Source organism: Panthera tigris, chromosome X (assembly GCF_018350195.1).
Source record: "Panthera tigris isolate Pti1 chromosome X, P.tigris_Pti1_mat1.1, whole genome shotgun sequence".
NCBI classification, from domain to species: Eukaryota; Metazoa; Chordata; class Mammalia; order Carnivora; family Felidae; genus Panthera; species Panthera tigris.
The window spans coordinates 119,247,085-119,256,291 of record NC_056677.1 but is presented as its reverse complement, the minus strand read 5'-3'; positions in this window follow the sequence as shown (position 1 = coordinate 119,256,291).

Below are 9,207 nucleotides of genomic sequence, written 5' to 3'. Positions count from 1 at the left end.
TGACAGTCTACATTATTAAGCCCAAGGACACATAAAGTAGAAAATGCCCTAATTGTATGCATTTTCATTCAGATTTATAAGACTTACGATGTAGAAAGCTTTTAAAAGATTTCTTGATAGCTCCATTCTGAGATGTCCAGACGCGGTTTTTCATGTGTGCTATTATCTTGCTTTTATTTATTCCCAAAGCCTCGTTGGGCTTAACAATATCTACAGTTCCAGCCAAGGGAGGTACTCTGACCAGCGTTCACGCTGTTGCTGTCAGCGTTTGTGACAGGAGATCTGGCTTTGCGTGTTCTGTGTGTTCATGTGTTTGTATTAGGCAGGATGATGCTGACTTTGGCAATAGCGTGCCACCCGGAATTGGTGATGTCTATACCTAATAAGGGCTTATTTCACACTCGCATAAAATCTGATGTGGATGATTCTGTTCAGGAAGCTGTCTTGGGCAGCCCTACTGCCAGCCATGAACTTGAGGACTGGGCTTCTCTCATCATCTTGGATTGCTTCACTCCCCCCCCCTCCCCCCCCCCCCCCCGCCATGCAGCTAGGGGAGAGAGGGAGGGTGTGGGAAATTGCGTGGGGCGGAGTAGGGGCCAGGCCTGGGGGTGGCGTATATCACTTCCACCCGACCCCACGGGCTAGAACTGGGTCGTGTGGTCCCACCTAGGTGGAAGGGTGGACTAGAAGCGTTGTCTGCCAGAGTTTGTGAAGAGAGCGTCCCGATCTTAGATCTGGAAGACACTTTTGGGTTCAGCATCTTATCTTACAGAAGTGGAAACTGAGGCACAGTTGTGGAGGGAGCCTTGCACAAGACTATAGAGAAAGCGCCAGGCCAATGTTAGAACATCTAGTGTGTGTATAGCATCTGGGGTTCGTTCAGACCCGTCCTAGCATCATCTGGACCAATCTTCTACCTGGTGGTAAACGGAACCTCCTCAACAGCCCTCCCGCCGTCCCTCGAATGAAAAGTTGATTTTGTTCAGTTAAGGAATGAAGAGGGGCACAAGTTTACAAATGCCAAGATAAATGTATATATAATTTCTTAATATTTTAATACAATCTTTTATCTTTCCAGTCATGGACTAGTGTGGCATTATTTTATTTTATGGTGCTGGACACTTTTTTTTTTTTTTTGCCCATTAGTGAGTTTTTTCCACATTAAGTAGCATTTCTGAAAACGACGCATGAGCTATAAAACCAGAATACTTAATATTCATACTTATTATGCCTTAATATCTTACCTAAGAGTTCAGGGAGGAAATGGCATTCGTGTCCTGTATATGCCAGTATTTCTAAACCTTTCCATTAGTGTTCGCATTAGAGATAAGTGAATGAAAATAAAAATTATCTGGAAACTGAAATGTTTCTTCATTAAATTTGAGGTTTTGACGTTTTCATTTTCCAGAATATGTTACGACTTCAGCTCTCGTCATCCGGTTATTACCATGTGACCAGTACGTAAAGCATAAATTACAGATGCGGAAAGATTGGGTTTGGGGGTTTGGGGCGAGGTAGCAAATGGAGGACAAAGAAGAATAAATAGACGTTCTCTGAGATTATTCCTTCGTCCCACTGAGGGAGCATCAGAGCTCTGTCTGTGGTGACAGGACCTGGGTCCTGTCAGCTCCGAGCCGGCCTCTGCATGTTTAAGGTGAAGAATTCTCGCAGAGCCTCGTTTTCCTAGCTTTGGTCGACACCCTTTCTGGGACCGCGTGCCTCCGTGGTAGGCTAGCGCGTGTCTTAGCCACATCCACAGAAACGTAGTGGGTGCGCATCTCATACCTACCGTATCTAGGGCCTCACGGCTACCCCATGCGACTCCACATTTACATGTGCGACAGCAGTAGCAACCGCAACGACACAGCCCTGATCCCTAGCGATTATTATTGCTGTTTTTCATCTTTCATTGGATGTGAAACTCTCAGGATATGAAAGGATTCAAGGGTGCCGGGCAAAGGTCACGGTCAGGAATGCGTTCGAAATCCCGGCGACACCCCCTCTCTTCACAGTTGACGGACGTACTTACCGCAACATCGATGGTAACATCAACCTCTTTGAAACCCTCTGGCAATGCCTTCAGGGGTGAAATCCCGCATCAGTATCCAGCGAGGCAGCTCTCCTAGTTTGCTATCCGTGAGCGTCTCCTTCGCTGGTACGGGTGACGCCATCTCGGAGTCCTGGGTGTCGGCTCTCGATACCTAACAGCTGTTGAGTTGTTACGTGCCAGTCAGCTATTGACTGCGTCGGTCACTGTTCCAAGCGATATACATTAGCTCATTTAATTCTCAAAACAAGAGTCTACATCTCTCTTTGTTACTTTTTCAGAACAAAGGAAACCTTCCCAGAAGCCTCTGACAGATTCCCCCTAACGTCTCGTTTGCCCACGCCAAACCCGGTTGACTGAGAGGAATGCTTAGCTTAGGAAGTCCAATCAGAACTCATCACCTGTGTATGGGGAAGGAAATTACAATTCAGAGGGGGCCGAACGAAACAAAGCCCGGCTTGTGCTGGCGGGAAGGCCGGGAAAGGTGAGGCTGTTGGGTAGGAAGCCAGCGGTGTCTCCCACAGTAGCCAGGGAGAAAGGAGCAGATATCAAGAAAATCTAATTTGAAGACATTTTTCAAACACCGACTATTGAAGTGGAGATAAAATTCCATTAGTATTTGTACCACGAATGGACATCGACCAAAATAGCCGCAAATTTTCTGGGCATCGCTACTTAATGTCTTCTTAATGGTTTGCAGTGTAACTCTGGGCAAGTTCACTTAAGCATTTGGCATTTCTTCTCTGAATATGACAACCCAATAATGAGGCTTTTGAATTCAAGAAACTACAACTGTCATTCTGTGCTCTGTCTTCATCCCAGATGTTGACAGCTTGATCAGTTTTACTTCCCCCGTCGCCAGGATGCAACAAGGGCAGGGGGAAACATTTCAATAACCACTGAAAGAATCTGGAACTCTCCTACATCAGAGGGCCAAAGAGCCCGATATCCACAGGCATGTATGGGCGGCAACATCTGTATGACCCGTGTGTTGCCTGGGTTTCGCATGCAGTCTTCTTCCTTCCTTCCTGTGCGAAGTCCCACCGGGTTAGCATCACGGCGATTTTGTCCCAATCTTCTCGCCTGAGAACTGGGGGCCACCCACCAGTTTGCGCAAGTGCGGGGGTACCTGTGAGATTCGGCAGTCTTGTAGGCATCTTGTAGGTCAATCTTGTAGGTCATCTGTATGACCTGTGTGTTGCCTGGGTTTCGCATGCAGTCTTCTTCCTTCTTTCCTGTGCGAAGTCCCACCGGGTTAGCATCACAGCGATTTTGTCCCAATCTTCTCGCCTGAGAACTGGGGGCCACCCACCAGTTTGCGCAAGTGCGGGGGTACCTGTGAGATTCGGCAGTCTCGTAGGCATCTTGTAGGTCAATCTTGTAGGTCATCTGTATGACCTGTGTGTTGCCTGGGTTTCGCATGCAGTCTTCTTCCTTCTTTCCTGTGCGAAGTCCCACCGGGTTAGCATCACAGCGATTTTGTCCCAATCTTCTCGCCTGAGAACTGGGGGCCACCACCAGTTTGCGCAAGTGCGGGGGTACCTGTGAGATTCGGCAGTCTCGTAGGCATCTCTTTCTCAGACAGATACGGACAGGTTTTCCCACAGGTAATGGTTCCTGTAGTTGAAATCACACTCTACACAAGTGTTCTCCGATTTTTCACCCAGCACCAGGCTCAGCTTGTAACTGTGCTAAGATTTCCATCAATCTCTCTGGATTTGATCTGTGACGTGTGGGTCTTGTCCTGGGGCCAGTGCTGCATGTTTATCGACTTCCCTTGCCCTCCAGTATTGCCAGGTCCCTCCCCCCTAAATGAGTGCATCTCCATTGCTTCCAGGAGATCAGTGAAGCCCTGGAATGTGGCTTTGTCCTTGGGACTGACAAGTGACAAGGACCGCTTATGTCCCCAGTAGTGCAATCCTTTCTATTTTATTCCTTGTGGACACCTTCCCAACTGTTTTTCCAGGAACAGATGAAACTAACTTGATTATTTTCTCATCAGATATTGCTTGTTGTAATAATTTTTTAAAAATGTGTATTTATTTTTGAGAGACCGAGAGACAGAGTGTGAACATGGGAGGGGCCGAGAGAGAGGGAGACACAGAATCCCAAGCAGGCTCCAAGCTCTGAGCTGTCGGCACAGAGCCCGACGCGGGGCTCGAACGCACAAACTGCGAGATCGTGACCCGAGCCGAAGTTGGACGCTTAACCGACTAAGCCCCCAGGTGCCCCCAAATATTGCTTTTGACTCAAATAAACATTAAAAATAAATAAATAAAACAAAATAAATAAAAAGTGAATGATCATCACACACACACACACACACAAACCTAGGTATATTCTTTGTTTTTGAGAGAGACAGACAGAGCATGAGCGGGGGAGGTACAGAGAGAGAGGAGACACAGAATCCGAACGAGGCTCCAGGCTCCGAGCTGTCAGCACAGAGCCTGACGAGGGGCTTGAACCCACAAGCCGCGAGATCATGACCTGAGCCAAAGTTGGACACTTAACCCACTGAGCCGCCCAGGCGCCCCAGATCATCCACTTTTTAAAACAGATTTATCTTTTAATGACATCTGAACTTTTTCTAAACATTTACCCTGAAAGGATGAAGATCAGTGCATATTGAATATGCTTTTCAATAAAGAATGCTGTAGGTATTTTCAACTGACTACTATATTTAAGAGAGTGCAAAAGACTGCAATTTGCTCATTGTGGAAGGTCCTTCTTTTAAGTTTATTGATTTTGGGAGAGACAGTGTGTGAGTGGGGGAGGGCCAGAGAGAGAGAGAGAGAGAGAGAGAGAATCCCAAACAGGCTCTGCGCGGTCAGCGCCCAGAGCCCGACGCGGGGGCTCGAACTCAGGAAACCGTGAGATCATGAAGGGAGCAGAAATCGAGAGGTGGACGCTTAACCCACTGAGCCACCCCGGCGCCCCGGGAGGTCTCGTTTAAATCCAGTCCCGTCCCTCGCGCCCTCTCTTTGTCAAAATAAGGAAACAGGAACAAATGTTTGAAAAACTCCAGTCCCGTCGCATAAAGCGGCCCCTCGTCATTGCCAGAAGTGGGACTTCCCTCCCCGGCTCTGTGGATTACTCCTAAGGCACTCAAGTGTCTGTAGGCCAAGTTTGGTGCGAAAGCAGGGCTGGGCAAGCGGTGCTAGCTGACCTCCACGTTGCGCGTGCGTGCTGTTGGGGGCCGCCTCTCTGCCCAGCTGCAGCTGCACGGGTGGAACTCACAGGAAATACACACACGCCAACACTTCACAAGCTATTTTATACAAGGAGATTTTTATAAATAGCCACAAGGTCTTCTTATCTATCAGATCCCAACACCCAGCCGGTGCTGTGTTCCCTGGAGAAGGGTGCACTCCCCACGGTAGAGCTGAGAGAGAGGGAGAGAGAGAGAGAGAGAGAAGAAAGCCTCCTTCGGGTTCACGGCTCTGACTCTTTAACCCGGAGCCGCCAGTGTCTGCCTGTGCCATGACAGGTAACTCCTGATTACTGAACTCCTTATCTTAAAGAAAAAAAAACAACTTAGGATTGAGTTTCCCTGCGTGGCGCTTTATCTGCATTTCCAGAAATAAAGTGTGCTTCAGGGAGGAAATTAAAAAAAAAAAAAAAAAAGATCGTTGGACCAGATTCATTATCAGGGGAAGATGGTGAGACGAATTCTTGAGCGTGGTGCTTTTCAGACTAGATTTTGAGCGAGAATACTAATTTCTCCTTGATAACATCACATATTTAAAACACACTGTTGAGCTGCTCGATGGCCGGGGGGAGGGAGGGGGAGGAGGCGTCCTCATCTAAAGATCACAAATACTTAGGTTGCCAACCTCTCGGTCCTGACCCCCGCGTCCTCCGTGTTCGCTACGGGTGAGCAAGTGCACTGAGAAGTGAGGTGTGAGAGATCGTCCGGGTCCCATCCTCTCCTCTCCATTTCTCAGCCACCTCCGGGCTGGTTAAGCGGCCCATGGCCTCTCCTGCCCACGGTACTTTCTGTAGTGCCTCGGTTCTTACAGCGCTTTCAAAACCGCCCATCTCCCGTGCTTGGGTCTTCAAAGACTCCACCGGCCAACAGAATGCCCACAAGAGTCAAAAGAAGGAAGGTCGTAGTCTCCAGGGGAAGGGGAGGGATTCCGCGCATCGCGCTTCTGAGTGCACCTCTTGATTGTTTGGTTTTGCCTCTTTATTTATTTTTGTCCCTCAGGGCTTCCGACGAAGATCCGGAGTTCCCTCAACACTCTCCTTCTGGGTCAGGTCCTGACATCTACCCCGAGAGCCCTCCTCCAGGCAAACTGCCGACCTCTTTTGGAGAGGATTCCCCCCCCCCCACCCCCCCCACCCCCGGCCTCCCCGAGGAGAGCCTGAGCCGGGACATCAGCACACCCGGGACATCAGGGCAGAATGCTTGGCCATTCCCAACGCGCTCCACTCCGCAATCCCTACCATTACTGCCGGGTTTCTCTTTATCTCCTTTTAAAATCATCCATTAGTGGGAATGTGCGTCATGCCTTATCTATCACACAGAAAGAAGTCAACCTCCTTAACTATTCTGGTTTAAGGAGCTTCCTAAGTAAGCACTTTGCACAAATTATCAGCTAACCTATCTGATTACATGATCATCATCTGAGCTAATGGCCTTTCAATCGGCTTCTCTCGGAGCTCAGTGGGTCTCTGTGGGACTTGTCTCTCACTCGTGCCAAATACTGACTCCATAGCTTTCTGTGCTGATTTATGCCCCCGTCGTTTTTGGTGATGTCCTTTCTAAATATCATAATTACAGAGATAAGCTGTGGTGTTTAATTTGAGCCCAAAAATGTCATAACACCATCAGTTTTCCTAGCATCGCTTCACTATTGGTCTGTTGAATACAGAAGTGTGGAACATCCATGGTTACTGAAATCAACAGAGAGATTTTAAAGGCAAGTTTTATCTCCCGTGAAAAAAGCACTCTTTTATCTTACAATCGTGATTATTTTTGGATATCTAGATTAAAGCCATGCTATTTTATCCCCACTCTGCCCACCGCCAAAAAAGTCTGTTTCTACAACATTCTATAAAGTCATTTTCTTTCTATTTCCCCATTCCACTTGGAGTGACTAAGCTGTGGGTACCCATGAAAATTTTGAGTTCTACAGTCTTACGCTACTGGATGTAAACAATATATTGGAAAATATCAGTAATGAAAATGGACCAGTGAGGTCTTCTCCACAAGCATAGCAATTTGCATAAGAGGGCTGCACATAAACGGAAAACTCCACTTTCGGCACAGAAATCTTGCTTCTTTTTTGTTAAACTTTTTTTTTTTTCTGAGAGAGAGATAGAGTGAAAGAGAGCATGCATGGACGTGTGCCCGTGCATGAGGGAGGGGCAGAGAGAGAGGGGGACAGAGGATCCGAAGTGGGGTCAGAGAGCCCGCTGCGGGCTCGAACTCACAAACCGTCAGATCATGACTTGAGCTGAAGTCAGACGCTCAATCGACTGAGCCACCCAGGCGCCCCTGGAAATATCACTTCCTAATTAAAATCGCTCCATCTGGAAACACTGGAGTCATCTTCGACTCATACACTGGTCACTCACCGGTAGGTTCCCTCAACGTCGTCTCTCCCACGCCCACCGCCAGTGCTGGGCCTCCGCACTTCGTGGCTCGATGCCCCAGTGGCCCCTGACCGGTCTCCTTGACTCTGATCCAGTCCATTCATCACCGACTTTGTCAGCTTAAAATGAAAAGCAACTCGTCTCTCAACCATCTCCCTGGTTCCTCAGATGGACACACTGTTTAGCTCTTGCTTCTGATTAGTGATCCATTTCTAGATAATGTGTATACATCACTGCTTCTTGATGTATTGTTGCACATTGCGCCCCTTTACTTTCTGCCCCCCAACCTTCCCCCGGGGTGGTCTTTTCACTTTTTTTTTTTTTTTAGCTCCTCTCTTGATGACTTTTGTAAGTTTAAGTAATACGTTAACAATTTTATTGCACGTTTGAGCAACTTTCGACGGGGTTTCTGAACTACTCATCCGGTACGACGATGCTTGGTGGGGCTGCTGCACAGCTGTGATGCTGGAGCGTGTCCTCCCTGCCCACTTTGGTGGCTTATACACACCGTCTCCTGGCTACACCCTTTCCCTGGTCCGCTTACTCCCTTGTATATTCTGTTAGCCTTCTGAGAGGGACGTGCATTTTGGCACGTTTGCAAATTCCTTTTACCCTTTTCTCAACCTTGAGCAGTACTTGGGCCATGTGTAGGGCTGTAGCTGAAAAACTGAGCCTGCGTTTTGAAGGCGCTGCCCCATTATCCCCTGGCATCTGGCAGTGCTGGTGAGAAACCCGATGTGAGTGTGCTTATCATTGCTTCGTAGGTAAGCTAACGTTTTCTCTTCAGGGCTGTGCTATCTTCTTATCCTGGCTCTTCTGAAATGTCACGGTGATGGGTCCAGGTGTGGAGCTTTTTTTTTTTTTTTTTAAGGGTATTTATTTTGAAAGAGAGAGCGTGCACGTGCATGCCCGAGCAGGGGAGGGGCAGAGAGAGCGGGAGAGAATCGCAAGCAGGCTCCGCGCTGGCAGCGCAGAGCCCGACGTGGGGCTCGGACTCACGAACCGTGGGATCGTGACCTGAGCTGAAGTCAAGAGTCAGACGCTTAACCGACTGAGCCACCCAGGCGCCCCCCCTCCCCCCCCCCCCCCCCCCGATGTGGAGCTTTAACCTTTAACCTGGGCTGGGCACTTACTGGGCTCCCGCACTTGGAACACTGAAGTCCGATAGCCCCAGGGAGTCAGCTTTTGTGTCTTCTACCAGTTCCCTCCTTCCACTTCTGTCTTTCCGGAACACCTGCCTATTGGATGTGAGACAGCCTGTATTGAATTTCTATCTTTTATAGTTTTCCTCCCACTTCGGTTCTTCTGTCAGTTTTGTTCTGCCTAGAAGGCGATTTCCATATTATATTTTAACTAAAATTTACCTTTCGGCGGTCGTATTTTTAATTTCCAAGATCTTTTCCCGACCGTGCCTATTTCATAACATTTTCTTTGGGTTGCGGAACACTTCCCTGTTTGGCGACTGCCTGCGCCCCCTCACAGACGGAGATGCTGCTCCTTCTCGTTCTGTTCCTCTTCTTTTTCTTTTTTTCCCTCTTCCTCTCCTGCTCTCTTCCACCTTC